The 14,577-nt window shown below is 38.3% G+C and overlaps 1 protein-coding gene across 3 annotated transcripts in view; it reads left to right on the top strand.

Moving 5' to 3' along the window:
• Positions 1–14,577, top strand: part of ITFG1 (integrin alpha FG-GAP repeat containing 1) — a 259,186-nt gene that overhangs the window by 223,494 nt on the left and 21,115 nt on the right. The window lies entirely within an intron of this gene.

Below are 14,577 nucleotides of genomic sequence, written 5' to 3'. Positions count from 1 at the left end.
AAATGAAATATTTAAAGTGTGGAAGTGTTGGGAAAAAAATCACCAACCTAGAATTCTATATCCAACAAAATTATCTTTTAAACATGAAGGAGAAATAAAGGCTTTATCAGACAGACAAAAACTGAGGGAAATCATCACCAGCAGATCTGCCCACAAGAAATGTTAAAAGAAATTCTTGAGGTAGAAGCAATATGATAGGTCAGAAACTCATATCTGCATAAGAAAGGAAGAACATCAGAGAAGGAATAAAGAAGATAAAATAAGGCCTTTTATTTTTCTTAGTTGATCTAAAAGGTAACTGTTTAAAGTAGTAAGAGTAACAGTGTACTGGGTGATTATAGCATATGGATAAGTGATATGAAAGACAGCAATGCCATAAGAGGTGGGAAGGAGGAATTGGGAATACTCTGTTGTTTATTTAAATTGACCCTTTCCTGGAAATGACAATCCTGAGTCCTTCCTTACCACCAGCTTTGTGTGATAACCTCTTTCAGTGAAACAATAGTGGGCAGTAAAACTTGACTGTATCTTCAAAGAAGAGTGACTTTGCAACACCCCCTCCCCCAAATTTATAGAGAACTAAAGAAGACATGAGGTTAAATAAGGGTAAGAAATATTAGAAACTGATTAAGAATATACTATTCTTACTATCTATAAAGAAACTTCTACGGACAAATTTATAAGTATGAGCAAGTAAAGACACAACAGCAAGAGAATAGAAATTGCTAAGAGCGTGATTAAAAATTGACAAGTGAAAAGTTCAAGAGTATTAGAATCACTTGTAATATATGTGTTGTCTAAGGGTGGGGACTATGCATGTAGACAGTAAACTCCACAGTGATCCTGGTTTTCTCTGAGAAGATTTATTTTATTATTATTCAAAAAATATTTATTGAACATCTAAGTGCAAGCTGTAATCTTAGGCACTTTAAGAAGTATGAAATATATTCATTGTCCTCAAAAAGTCAACAGTTTATTTGGAGAGAGAAAACAAGGAAAAAATAACATGATAAGCTACTAATGAAAGACTTATCAGAAGACTAATGACTTTCTGGAAGATGATTGACTTCACTATTCACCGGCCCCTTCTTCTATGAGACTTAGATGTCTAGAGTGGAGTCTTAACAAAGAACTAGGATTCCATATCATTACCACCTAGAAACTTGATACCCTGGACCTTATTTGCCTGGATAACTGAGCATGACACTTTGCCCAGTGCTATGAATGTACAAAAATATTAAGACACAGTTACTGCTATCAAGAACTTTATATTTCAGGAGCTAAACATATATATTTTTAAATATCTTCTTAAATAATGATTACAAAGCAATAAGTAAGTGTCAAATTAGTGGCAGCAGTAAGTGCTATAGGAGTTCAAAGAAGAAAGAGACCGTTGTAGACTGATTGACAGGTTAACATTTTGTGAAGGAAGTCTTCATTTGAAGCATTGGTACAATACGGATCAGAAGAAGTTAAGAAGAAATGTAGAGGTAGCATTAGCAAAGTCAAAATATGGGAAATGTAACTATATTAGAAGCAACACAAAAAGGAAATAATTTGACCATCAATAAAGAAAATCTTGTTCTGGTTTTATCTTGTTCTGGGTTTTGAAATCTATTGTATACACAAAAGCTATATATTTTGAAGATTTCCTTTTTGTTTTCTTAAGTGTGTTGAGGAAAAACTCTAGTATCCTAGTCAGATGTTCCTGTTGGTTTTATTTAGTTGTTCTAGTATTTTTGCATAACTTGGCAAATGACCTGGAATTTAGTATAGTCATTGTTCTTTACACAAAATATTTGTTTGGTTTTTTGTGTGTGTGTATGGGTGAGGAAGATTAGCCCTGAGTTAACGTCTGTTGCCAATCCTCCTCTTTCTGCTGAGGAAGACTGGCCCTGGGCTAACATCCGCACCCATCTTCCTCCACTTTATATGGGACACCACCACAGCATGGCTTGACAAGCGGTACGTCGGTCCGGGCTCGGGATCGGAACCTGCAAATCCCGGGCCACCGCAGCAGAGTGTGCAAACTTAACCGCTATGCCACCGAGCCAGCCCCTGTTATTTTTAAAGTTATTTTAGTGAGCAGTTTACTAACCATTATAACACATTTTACTTAATTGTGTGTATTCACAAAAAGTAGTAATCGAGAATATGAATCCTACTTAATTTATTTCAAGATTTTATATTTTTAAAAAAAGCAATAAACAATCTAAAATAGGCCTGATGGCCTATTTCTTGAAATATATTTTAAAAGAAAGAAAAGAAAGAAAGGAATGAATGAATGAATGAACAAATGAAAGAAAAATCTCCTTTTACCATGTTGGGGACTTCCAGTTTCTGGTCCAACATGTAAAGGGCTTGGAAGTCATACCCTCATCCTCACCCGAAAAAAAAAAAAAAGGAACAAAATGAAAATCAACAACTCTTCTTAGATCCCTCAGAGAATTGAAGACACAGGGCAAACCACTGCCCCCAAAACAGGAAGGACAGGCAAATACATAGAATCGCAGCTTACCAGGAGCAGAAGCCACAGCTGGGGCCAGTAACTGGCAGGAACACTTGAAGGGTAATTGACTAATTGCTGGAGACTGAGTTCAGACTAGTTTAAGAGATTAAAAACTGGGGGCCCAGCCTTAAAGGACCCAGACTTTCATGGGTTTTATCTCTAGGAACTGCACCAGGTTCTCAGGGTCAAGATCTGAGAAGAATCCCCTTGTACTTCTGTCAGCGGACGAGGGGAAGATTCGCCCTGAGCTAACATCTGTTGCCAGTCTTCCTTTCTTTTTTTCCTCACCAAAGCCCCAGTGCATGGTTGTGTATCCTAGTTGTAAGGCCTTCTAGTTCTTCTATGTGAGCCGCCACCACAGCATGGCAACTGACAGACCGGTGGCGTGGTTCCGCGACCAGGAAGCGAACCTGGGCCGCCGAAGTGGTGAGAGCGCCGAACTTGAACCACTAGGCCATCAGGGCTGGCTCAGAAAATAAACATTTTAAAATACTCCCAGAGCTACTGTTCTTCTTAACAAAGGCCTACCCTCAAGGGAAATTATTTTACCAAAGCCTAATCAACTTGGGTCTTACCAGAGCCTAAATGACATGAGGGAAATGAGATACCAACTCTAGCGCCCTCTAGTCTTCCTGTCTCACCTATGGGGATGGATGGGGGTGGAGGGGAAGGGACCTGAGAAGCACTTGTGAAGGTCATAGCCCGGGTCACAGGCTCACTAAAAGACTGAGACCTGATCCTAGGACTCTAGAACATTTACCCTCCCCCTACAGCCTACCACCACAGCAGTCGGGCTCCCGTATAACAACAGAGGGTTACAGCTGAGCAAGGCTCAGGCCCTATTTAAAAAGGAGTCTCTGAGGAAACCCAAAGATAAGGGAAGAGACAAAAACAAGGACACTAGAGGAGGTTTTAGCCTCTGACTCCTACAGCTACAGCGACCAGTAACTGCAGCCTAACGCATAGCCAGATAAACATAAAACCTCACACTAAAGGCCGGTTTACCTTAGTTCCTATGACTTGATACGTCACGTCCGGCTTTCAGCAAAAAATTACAAGGCATGCTAAAAGGCGGAAAAAAAAACCAAGAAACAGTTTGAATAGACAAAGCACGCATCAGAACCAAGCTCGGTAAAGACAGAGATTTTGGAATTATAAGACCAGGAATTTAAAATAACTATATTTTTAATATCCTAAGTGGTCAGATGGAGAAAGGAAAGGCTAGAAATCAAAACCACAGGCTCAGCAGCAGCTTGGCCGTGGCCAAGGGAAGAGTCAGTGAGCTTGAAGATGTCAATAGAAACTTTCCAAACTAAACAGCAGAAAGAAAAGGAACAAAAAATAGAGTTTACCGTAATGAACTTTGAGGTGTCAATTGCTGTACTACTGGCCCCAGTGACTCACAGTACAGTCCCCTCTCACATTGACTCTACTTAACCAGGGGGCCATCAGCAAACATGACACAAGCAGAACCTTGATAAGCTCTTAACTTTGAGGCTTGCCCTCTTGGGAGGCTGCCCTGAGATTGCATGTGAAGAAGCCCAGTCTAGTCTCCTTGAGAACGAAAGACTATAGGGAGAAAGGCCTACTCAGCCATCCCAGCTGACCTGCCAGCCGAATGCAGCCACGTAAGTGAGCCCAGTCAACACCAGGAGAAACTGCTCAGCTGACCCACGGAAGCATGAGGAGTGAAATGGTTATAGTACTAAGACACTAAACTTTGGGTTGATTTGTTATAAACAATAAATAATTGCTAAAAGGATCGTATTCTGCTTTGCTTAAGAGCCAAATATGAAAGCGTTTATAGAGATGGACTTGTCAATGTTAATAAAAAGGTGTGTTTGGTAAGTGCAGGCGTGAGTAGACAGGATAGGGAAAGAGATGTAGAGAAGCAGAAGGTGAGAATTTGAGTTTAAGAGAATATGCTTACTGACAGTCACAACGTGAATCACATCCTCCAGAAAGACGTTACAAGTGAAAGAAATGACTTTGGTAAAGGAAAAATTATAAGATATTTTTGTGTTTTATGTCTATTGATAGCCAAGTAATTGCCCCCAGGTCTCGCCGAGTTCACTATCATGTGACAGCTACCTAGTCTAATGAACATTTATTGTAACATCACATGTTTCAGTAAAAATATCCTATCTTGCAATTAAGGACTTAAAAAACCTCCTCTCACCTTTGTAAAGTACCTGTGTGTCTTTTATCTCTGTTTCAGAATTAAGCAGTTTTTGTGCTTTTTGTTGCTACTAAAAGACAGAGCTTATAGCAAAATGCCATGGCCCACTGGTTTGCTCTCAGAGAGGTACAGATCTCCAGCATGGAAAATAACGTGCACTAAAGCATAAGCCAAGCCAGGCTTTCCCCTGTAGCTCCTTTATACCACATTGTCCACTTTGGAAACCAGAGTTTATCTTATTAATACAGAGAATGAGAACTGAAACGTAACTGCACATAACCTCAGAAGAGTTTACCTCCCTGTTGCAGCTCTGTACAGGAACACTGACCATTAAGTTAGACCTCCACAGGCAGTAACACCAATGCAATCTGGCTTTAGGAGAGTTGCGGATTTATTTTATTGTTTTCCTTTGCATTATTTTTTACATGTATTGGCCGTGGCTTTTTTTTTCCAATTATTTTATTGAAATCATAAAGGTTTATAACATTGTGTAATTTCAGGTGTACATTATTATTTATCAGTTTCTGTATAGACTGCATCATGCTCACCACCAGTAGTCTAATTTTTATCCATCACCATAGCTATGTGCCCCTTTACCCCTTTTGCTCACTCCCTAGCCCCCTTCCCCTTAGGTAGCCACTAATCTGTTCTCTTTGTCCATGTGTTTGTTTATCTTCCACATATGAGTGAAATCATGCAATATTTGTCTTTCTCTGTCTGGCTTATTTCACTTAACATCATACCCTCAATGTTGTTACAAATGGGATGATTTTGTCTTTTTTATGGCTGAGTAGTATTCCATTGTGTATATATACCACATCTTCTTTATCCATTCATCTGTTGATGGGCACTTGGGTTGTTTCCACATTTGGCTATTGTGAATAATGCTGCAATGTAACATAGGGGTGCATAAATCTCTTTGGATTGTCGATTTCAAGATCTTTGGATAAATACTCAGTAGTGGGATAGCTGGATCATGTGGTAGTTCTATTTTTAATTCTTTGAGAACTCTCCATACTGTTTTCCATAGAGGCTGCACCAGTTTGCATTCCTACCAGCAGTGTATGAGGGTTCCCTTTTCTCTATGTCTTGCACTGGCAGTAGCTTTTATCATTCCTTCATTAGATGTTCATGTGCATTAAGCTATAGAAAAGCAGTTATCAAATTCAAACTACTCAGTTCCTCAAAAAGTTAAACATCGAGTCACCATATGAACCATTAATTCCACTCCTAGATATATTACCAAGAGAATCAAAAATATATGTTACACAAAAACTTTTACATGAATGTTCACAACAGCATTGTTCATGATAGCCAAAAAGTAGAAACAAACAAATGTCCATTAACTAATAAATGGATAAACAAAATATGGCATATCAATACCATAGTATATTATCCAGTTATAAAAACATGAAACATGCTATATAACATGGATGAACCTTGTAAACATTATTCTAAGTGAAAGAAGCCAGGCACAAAAGGCCACATAGTATACAATTCCATTTATGTAAAATGTCTGGAATAGGCAAATCCATAGAGATAGAAAGGAACTGGGGAGGGGTTTCCAGGGACTGGGGGAGGAAGAAATGGGAAGTGACTGCTGATGGGTACAGCTTCCTTTCTGGGGAGATGGGAATGTTCTAGAGTTAGTGATGACAATTGTACAACCTTGTGACTATACTAAAAACCACTGAGTTGTATATACTTTAAAGTGCTGGACTTGATGGCATGTGACTTATTTTTCAACTTAACAGAAAAAAAAGGAAAAAACAACTACTTACATTCTAAATTTAAAATTGGGAAGTAGGTTGACAGATAAAGCTTGAACCAGGGGTCCAAGCGTCCTGATTTATTCCAAAAGAAAAATTAGAAAAACTTCCATGAAAAACTGGTTTTACACTATTTTTCAGGAACTAATATCAAGTTGAAATTCAACCTAAGGAAAAAAACAGAAAATGAGGAATGATTATATAGTAATCAAAATAACAACTAACATTGGTATAGTGCTTTACCGTTTCCAAAGCACTTTTATATACATTAAAAGTTAAGTACTGTTGTAATTGCCTCACAAAATCCGTGCAGTAGGTGGTATTGTAATTCTAATTTTATAGACGAGGAAACATTCAAGTTATATTTTTCTGTTGTATCTTTAAGCATCTCCAGGTCAAGATTTGTCTCTTTTTCATCTCTAAAAGACATACAGTGTGCATTCAATAAATGTTTGGGTGAATGAATAGATAAGTAAGGCTTAGGAAGGGGAAAGGACTTTCTAAAGGTCAGACAAAGCAGTGTTAGAATACTGTCTTGGCATGCAAATCCTGTGTGCTTTCCATGATACCACATCACAAGTCTCCTGTGTTAGGGAACACAGGTGTTCAAGTTCCAGTCTTTAAGCTCGTATCATGTTATTATCCAAAGCCCAAATGGATGTCTCCCACAGTAATCATTGATGTGGCATATGATTAGACCTCAAGGGAAACTAAACAATTGTACAAATTACACTTTGTTATTTACTACCAAACCTTCAGGTTAGTACAACATTTACCAAATGCATGTTGTGTGTCAGCCACTATGCTATGCCCTAGAAATAGGGCATAACAATGAATAAGCCATTAGACTAGAAGCACTGAAGCACCTCTTTTCATGGAGCTATTTTGAGTCTAGTAGGAGGTTCTCCCACTTATTTCACCACTTTATCCTTGTCAATTCTCTAGAAGCTGAGTTCAGATATAATTCAAAATATTCCAAAGGAGTAACAGTCAAATGTGAGTGCATTTTTATTTCTCCATTATAAGCCACCCGTCAACTACCAGGAAAAGAGGCCAATAGTTGTTTTAAGAAGTTTTCCGTAAATAGCTACAATCCTAACTTCTGAAAACCAGGAATTTAGCATTTGAGCATGTAGCCTCACAAATTCCCTATATACTGTTCACATAGGATAACGCGAGATCTTTAGTCTGGATCCACAGTCTAGAGCACCTAGTAACACCTAGTAATACCTTTTAAAAGGTATTAACCACTTTCTCTACATGGATTCTGCCTTTCTATGAAGATAGCCTATTTCTTGTTCTTAAGCTAATTACTAACTAGGACTATTAAAAACCAGGAGTATTTATATAGTGACATTAAATTAATACACATCTTAGATTTGTAATTTGATCATAGATTGATTAAGATGCTCCTCTCATCAACAGAGTGCCTGATAGACAGTCATAAGCAACATAATGACATTTCGGTCAATGACAGACCGCATATATGATGGTAGTCCCATAACACTATAATGGAGCTGAAAAATTCCTATCGCCTAGTGACATCTTAATTTCGTAAAATCGTAGTACAACACAAAATTTACGTGTTTGTGGTCATGCTAATGTAAACAAACCTACTCTGCTACTAGTTGTATAAAAGTATAGCACAGGGGCCAGCCCGGTGGCGTAATGCTTAAGTTCAGCGCACTCCACTTCGCAGCGGTCCATGGGTTCAGATCCCAGGAGCAGACCTACACCACTCATGCCATGCTGTGGCAGTGTCCCGTACACAAAATAGAGGAAAATTGGCACAGATGTTAGCTCAGGGCCAGTCTTCACCAAAAAAAAAAAAAAGTATAGCACATACGGTTCTGTACAATACCTAATACTTGATAATGGTAATAAACGACTATGTTACTGCTTGTGTATTGACGTGTTATCGATATTTTTAGGAGTGTACTCTTTCTACTCATAAAAAAAATGTTTACTGTAAAAGAGTATGCCATGTTACACCAGCAGCAGCCTCATTCAGCTCGTGTTTACTGCGTCTCTTCATTGTATCATTTTCTCTTGTGCTTGATTTAATCTCATGTTGTTTTGTTCATCATGGTCCCTAAACATACAAAATCCACTGCTAGTGTTGCCAGTAAGAGGCCACATTGAGTGATTGACCTGGAAATGAAATTGAAAGTTATTAGGTAACTACGAAGGTGGAAAATCGGTGATGGTTATTGCTCACTGGTCAGGCATGTCCCATTCCACCATAGCAGTAATCTTAAAGAACAAGAGCAAAGTGACAGAAACTGTTAAAGGATCTGCTTCATTGCAGGCTATGAGACTAAATAACAAAAATTCAAGGGCCTGTATGAGACAGGGAGAAACTTTTTTGTGTGTTTTTAATTTTTTGTTTATTGCAGTAACATTGGTTTATAACATTGTAAAAATTTCAGGTGTACATCATTATACTTCTATTTCTGCATAGATTACATCATGTTCACCACCAAAATACTAATTACAACCCATCACCACACACATGTGCCCAATTATCCCTTTCGCCCTCCTCCCTCCCCCCTTCCCCTCTGGTAACCACCAATCCAATCTCTGTCCCTATGTGTTTGTTTATTGTTGTTATTATCTACTACTTAATGAAGGAAATCATACGGTATTTGACCTTCTCCCTCTGACTTATTTCACTTTGCATAATACCCTCAATGTCCATCCATGTTGTCACAAATGGCTGGATTTCATCGTTTCTTATGGCTGAGTAGTATTCCATTGTGTATATATACCACAACTTCTTTATCCATTCGTCCCTTGATGGGCACTTAGGTTGCTTCCAAGTCTTGGCTACTGTGAATAACGCTGCAATGAACACAGGGGTGCATGTATCTTTACGCATTGGTGTTTTCAAGTTCTTTGGATAAATACCCAACAGTGGAATAGCTGGATCATATGGTAGTTCTATCCTTGATTTTTTGAGGGATCTCCATACTGTTTTCCATAGTGGCTGCACCAGTTTGCACTCCCACCAGCAGTGTATGAGACTTCCCTTCTCTCCACATCCTCTCCAACACATGTTGTTTCCTGTCTTGTTAATTATAACCATTCTGGCGGGCATGAGGTGATATCTCATTGTAGTTTTGATTTGCATTTCCCTGATAGTTAATGATTTTGAACATCTTTTCATGTGTCTGTTGGCCATCTGTATATCTTCTTTGGAGAAATGTCTGTTCAGGTCTTTTGCCTATTTTTTAATTGGGTTGTTAGTTTTTTTGTTGTTGAGATGCATGAGTTCTTTATATATTTTGGAGATTAAGCCCTTATCAGATGTATGGTTTGCAAATATCTTCTCCCAATTGTTAGGTTGTCTTTTCGTTTTGTTGATGGTTTCCTTTGCTGTGCAGAAGCTTTTCAGTTTGATGTAGTCCCATTTGTTTATTTTTTCTATTGTTTCTCTTGCCTGGTGAGACACGGTGCTTGAAAATATGTTGCTAAGACCGATGTCGAAGAGCGTACTGCCTATGTTTTCTTCTAGAAGTTTCATAGTTTCAGGTCTCACATTCAAGTCTTTAATCCATTTGGAGTTAACATTCAAGTCTTTAATCCATTTGGTGTTAATTTTTGTGTATGGTGTAAGGTAAGGGTCTACTTTCATTTTTTTGCATGTGGCTATCCAGTTTTCCCAACACCATTTGTTGAAGAGACTGTCTTTTCTCCATTGTATGTTCTTGGCTCCTTTGTCAAAGATTAGCTGTCCATAGATGTGTGGGTTTATTTCTGGGCTTTGGATTCTATTCCATTGATCTGTGTGTCTGTTTTTGTGCCAGTACCATGCTGTTTTGGTTACTATAGCTTTGTAGTATATTTTGAAATCAGGGAACAAACCTCCAGCTTTGTTCTTTTTTCTCAGGATTCCTTGAGCTATTCGGGATCTTTTGTTGTTCCATATAAATTTTAGGATTCTTTGTTCTATTTCTGTGAAAAATGTTGTTGGAACTTTGATAGGGATTGCATTGAATCTATAGATTGCTTTAGGAAGTATGGACGTCTTAACTATGTTAATTCTTCCAATCCAAGAGCACGGAATATCTTTGCATTTCTTTGTGCCTTCTTCAATTTCTTTCAGCAATGTTTTATAGTTTTCCGTGTACAGCTCTTTCACCTCTTTGGTTAAGTCTATGCCTAGGTATTTTATTCTTTTTGTTGCAGTTGTAAATGGGATGGTATTCCTAATTTCTCTTTCTGCTACTTCGTTGTTAGTGTATAGAAATGCAACTGATTTTTGTATGTTGATTTTGTATCCTGCAACTTTACCATATTCGTTTATTACTTCTAAAAGGTTTCTGGTGGATTCTTTAGGGTTTTCTATATATAAAATCATGTCATCTGCAAATAGTGACAGTTTCACTTCGTCCTTTCCAATTTGGATCCCTTTTATTTCTTTCTCTTGCCTGATTGCTCTGGCTAGGACTTCCAGTACTATGTTAAATAGGAGTGGTGAGAGTGGGCATCCATGTCTGCTTCCTGTTCTTAGAGGGATGGCTTTCCGTTTTTCACCGTTGAGGATGATATTAGCTGTGGGTTTCTCATATATGGTCTTTATTATGTTGAGGTACTTTCCTTCTATACCCGTTTTATTCAGAGTTTTTATCATAAATGGATGCTGTATCTTGTCAAATGCTTTCTCTGCATCTATTGAGATGATCATGTGATTTTTATTCTTCATTTTATTAATGTGGTGTGTTACGTTGATTGATTTGCGAATGTTGAACCATCCCTGCATACCTGGAATAAATCCCACTTGATCATGATGTATAATCTTTTTAACGTATTGTATGCGATTTGCTAGTATTTTGTTGAGGATTTTTGCATCCGTGTTCATCAGTGATATTGGCCTGTAATTTTCTTTTTTTTTGTTGTCCTTGTGTGGTTTTGGTATCAGGGTAATGTTAGCTTCGTAGAATGAGTTAGGGAGCTTCCCCCACTCCTCAATTTTTTGGAAGAGTTTGAGAAGGATAGGTATTAAGTCTTCTTTGAATGTTTGGTAGAATTCACCAGGGAAGCCGTCTGATCCTGGAATTTTATTTTGGGGGAGGTTTTTCATTACTGTTTCGATCTCCTTACTGGTGATTGGTCTGTTCAAATTCTCTACTTCTTCTTGATCCAGTTTTGGAAGGTTGTATGATTCTACAAATTTATCCATTTCTTCCAGATTGTCGAATTTGTTGGCATATAGCTTTTCATAGTATTCTCTTATAATCTTTTGAATTTCTGAGGTGTCCATTGTAATTTTTCCTCTTTCATTTCTGAGTTTACTTATTTATGCCTTCTCTCTTTTTTTCTTGGTGAGTCTAGCTAAAGGGTTGTCAATTTTGTTGATCTTTTCAAAGAACCAGCTCTTGGTTGTATTAATTTTTTCTATTATTTTTTTAGTCTCTATTTCATTTATTTCTGCTCTTATATTGTTTCCCTTCTTCTACTGATTTTGGGCTTTGTTTGTTCTTCTTTTTCCAGTTCCTTTAGGTGCATTGTTAGATTGTTTATTTGAGATTTTTCTTGTTTGTTAAGATAGGCCTGTATTGCTATAAACTTCCCTCTTAGAACCACTTTTGCTGTATCCCATAAATTCTGGCATGTCGTATTTTCATTTTCATTTGTCTCCAGGTATTTTTGATTTCTTCTTTGATTTCTTCATTGACCCAGTCGTTGTTCAGTAGCATTTTGTTTAATCTCCACGTATTTGTGGCTTTTCTGATTTTCTTGCTATAGTTGATTTCTAGCTTCATACCGTTGTGGTCAGAAAAGATGCTTGGTATTATTTCAGTCTTCTTAAATTTATGGAGACTTGTTTTGTGGTCTAATATGTGATCATTCCTGGAGAATGTTCCATGTGCATTTAAAAAGAACGTGTATTCTTCAGCTTTTGGATGGAATGCTCTGTATATATCTACTAGGTCCATCTGTTCTAGTGTGTCATTTAAAGCCAATGTTTCCTTATTGATCTTCTGTTTGGATGATCTATCCGGTGGTGTAAGTGGAGTGTTCAAGTCCCCTACTATTATTGTGTTACTGTCTATTTCTCTTTTTATGTCTGTTAATAATTGCTTTATATATTTAGGTGCACCTACATTGGGTGCGTAGATATTTACAAGTGTTATATCCTCTTGTTGGATTGTTCCCTTGTTCATTATGTAATGCCCTTCTTTGTCTCTTTTTACAGTTTTTGTTTTAAAGTCTATTTTGTCTGATATGAGTACTGCTACCACAGATTTCTTTTCATTGCCTTTTGCGTAGAGTATCTTTTTCCATCCCTTCACTTTCAGTTTGTGAGTGTCTTTAGGTCTGAAGTGTGTCTCTTGTATGCAGCATATATATGGGTCTTGTTTTTTTATCCAATCAGCCACCCTATGTATGCCTTTTAATTGGAGCATTTGGTCCATTGACGTTTAAGGTAGCTATTGATAAGTATGTGCTCACTGCCACTTTTTAACTTTTTTTTTTTCAGTGTTTTAGTAGTCCTTCTCTGTTCCTTTCTTCTTCTATACAGAATTGATGGTCTCTTTAGTTTGACCTCTGTCTGAAAGTTCTACTCTTTAACTCCCCTCCTCCCTCATTTTATGTTTCTGATATCATATCTAACCTCTTTTTTGTGCATTTGTATCCATTACCCTCTTATCATGGAAATAGATAATTTTTCCTATTTGTGGTCTTCTCTTTTCCCCTTAAATCAGTCCCTTTAACATTTCTTGTAGCACTGGTTTCTTGGTGACAAACTCCTTTAATTTTTGCTTGTCTGGGAAATTTTTGATCTCTCCTTCCATTTTGAATGATAACCTTGCTGGGTAGAGTATTCTTGGCTGTAAGTTTTTTCCTTTTAGCACTTTAAATGTATGGTGCCACTCTCTTCTAGCCTGTAAGGTTTCTGCTGAGAAGTCAGCTGATAGCCTTATGGGGTTTCCTTTGTATGTAACTTGACTTTCTCTTGCGGCTTTTAGGATTCTCTCTTTATCTTTAATTCTGGACATTTTGATTATGATGTGTCTTGGTGTGGGCCTCTTTGGGTTTATCTTGTTTGGGGCTCTCTGTGCTTCCTGTATCTGGATGTCTGTTTCCTTCCTTAGATTAGGGAAGTTTTCATCTATTATTTCTTGAAATAGATTCTCTGCCCCTTTGTCTCGCTCTTCTCCTTCCAGGACACCTATAACACGGATGTTAGTGCGCTTGATGTTGCCCCAGAGGTCCCTTAGACTGTCCTCACTCTTTTTAATTCTTTTCTCTTTTACCTGTTCAGCTTGGGTAATTTCCTCTAGTCTTTCATCCAGCTCGCAGATCTGTTCTTCTGTATCTTCTACTCTGCTTTTGAGTCCCTCTACTGAATTTCTCATTTCCAGTATTGTATTCTTCATTTCTGATTGGTTCTTTTTTATATCTCCCATTTCTTTGTTGACATTCTCACTGAGTTCCTCTATTCTTCTCCCCAGATCGGTGAGCATCCTTAACACTCTTTGTTTGAACTCTCTGTCGGGTAGGTTGCTCATTTCTGTTTCACTTAGTTCCTTTTCTGGGGTTTTGTCCTGTTCCCTTACTTGGAATGTATTCCTTTGCCTCCTCATTTTGCCTCTTTCCCTGTGCCTATGTCTACATATTAGGTAGGTCAGCTACGTCTCCTGCTCTTGGATAGGTGACCTTATGTGAGTGATGCCTTAGGGGGCCTGCAGTGTGCTTCCCTCAGTTCTCAATGTTCCAGTGGTGACCCCTATGTGGGCTACGTGTGTCCTTCTGTTGTGGCCTGTTTGCTCTCCCTGTAGGCGCCCAGGGAGGCCGAGTTATGCTCCTGGCCAGCTGTTGTAATGCTCAGCTGCTTGTGCTGGGGAGCCCCAGCACAGTTGGCTGCAAGTTCTAATACCCCATTTGTGTTGCAGTATTTCTTTTAAGTGAGTAGGCCCCCAGCGTGGCAGGTTGTTAGGCTCTGGGCCTTACAATTGCTGTAAGCCTCCAACCTTTAGGTCTCTTGTCAGCTCTCTGAGCATTGCAGCTGTGTGGGGCTGGCCTCCGACACGTGAGCACCCAATTTTTTCAGACTTTGGAAGGTGGGGCCAACCCCCTATGTGGGTCTTTGAGAAGCACAAGTCTGCAGCTGA

This window comes from Diceros bicornis, chromosome 32 (assembly GCF_020826845.1).
Source record: "Diceros bicornis minor isolate mBicDic1 chromosome 32, mDicBic1.mat.cur, whole genome shotgun sequence".
Lineage (NCBI taxonomy): Eukaryota > Metazoa > Chordata > Mammalia > Perissodactyla > Rhinocerotidae > Diceros > Diceros bicornis.
The sequence above is the reverse complement of the archived record's forward strand: the minus strand, read 5'-3'. Positions and strand labels throughout refer to the sequence as shown.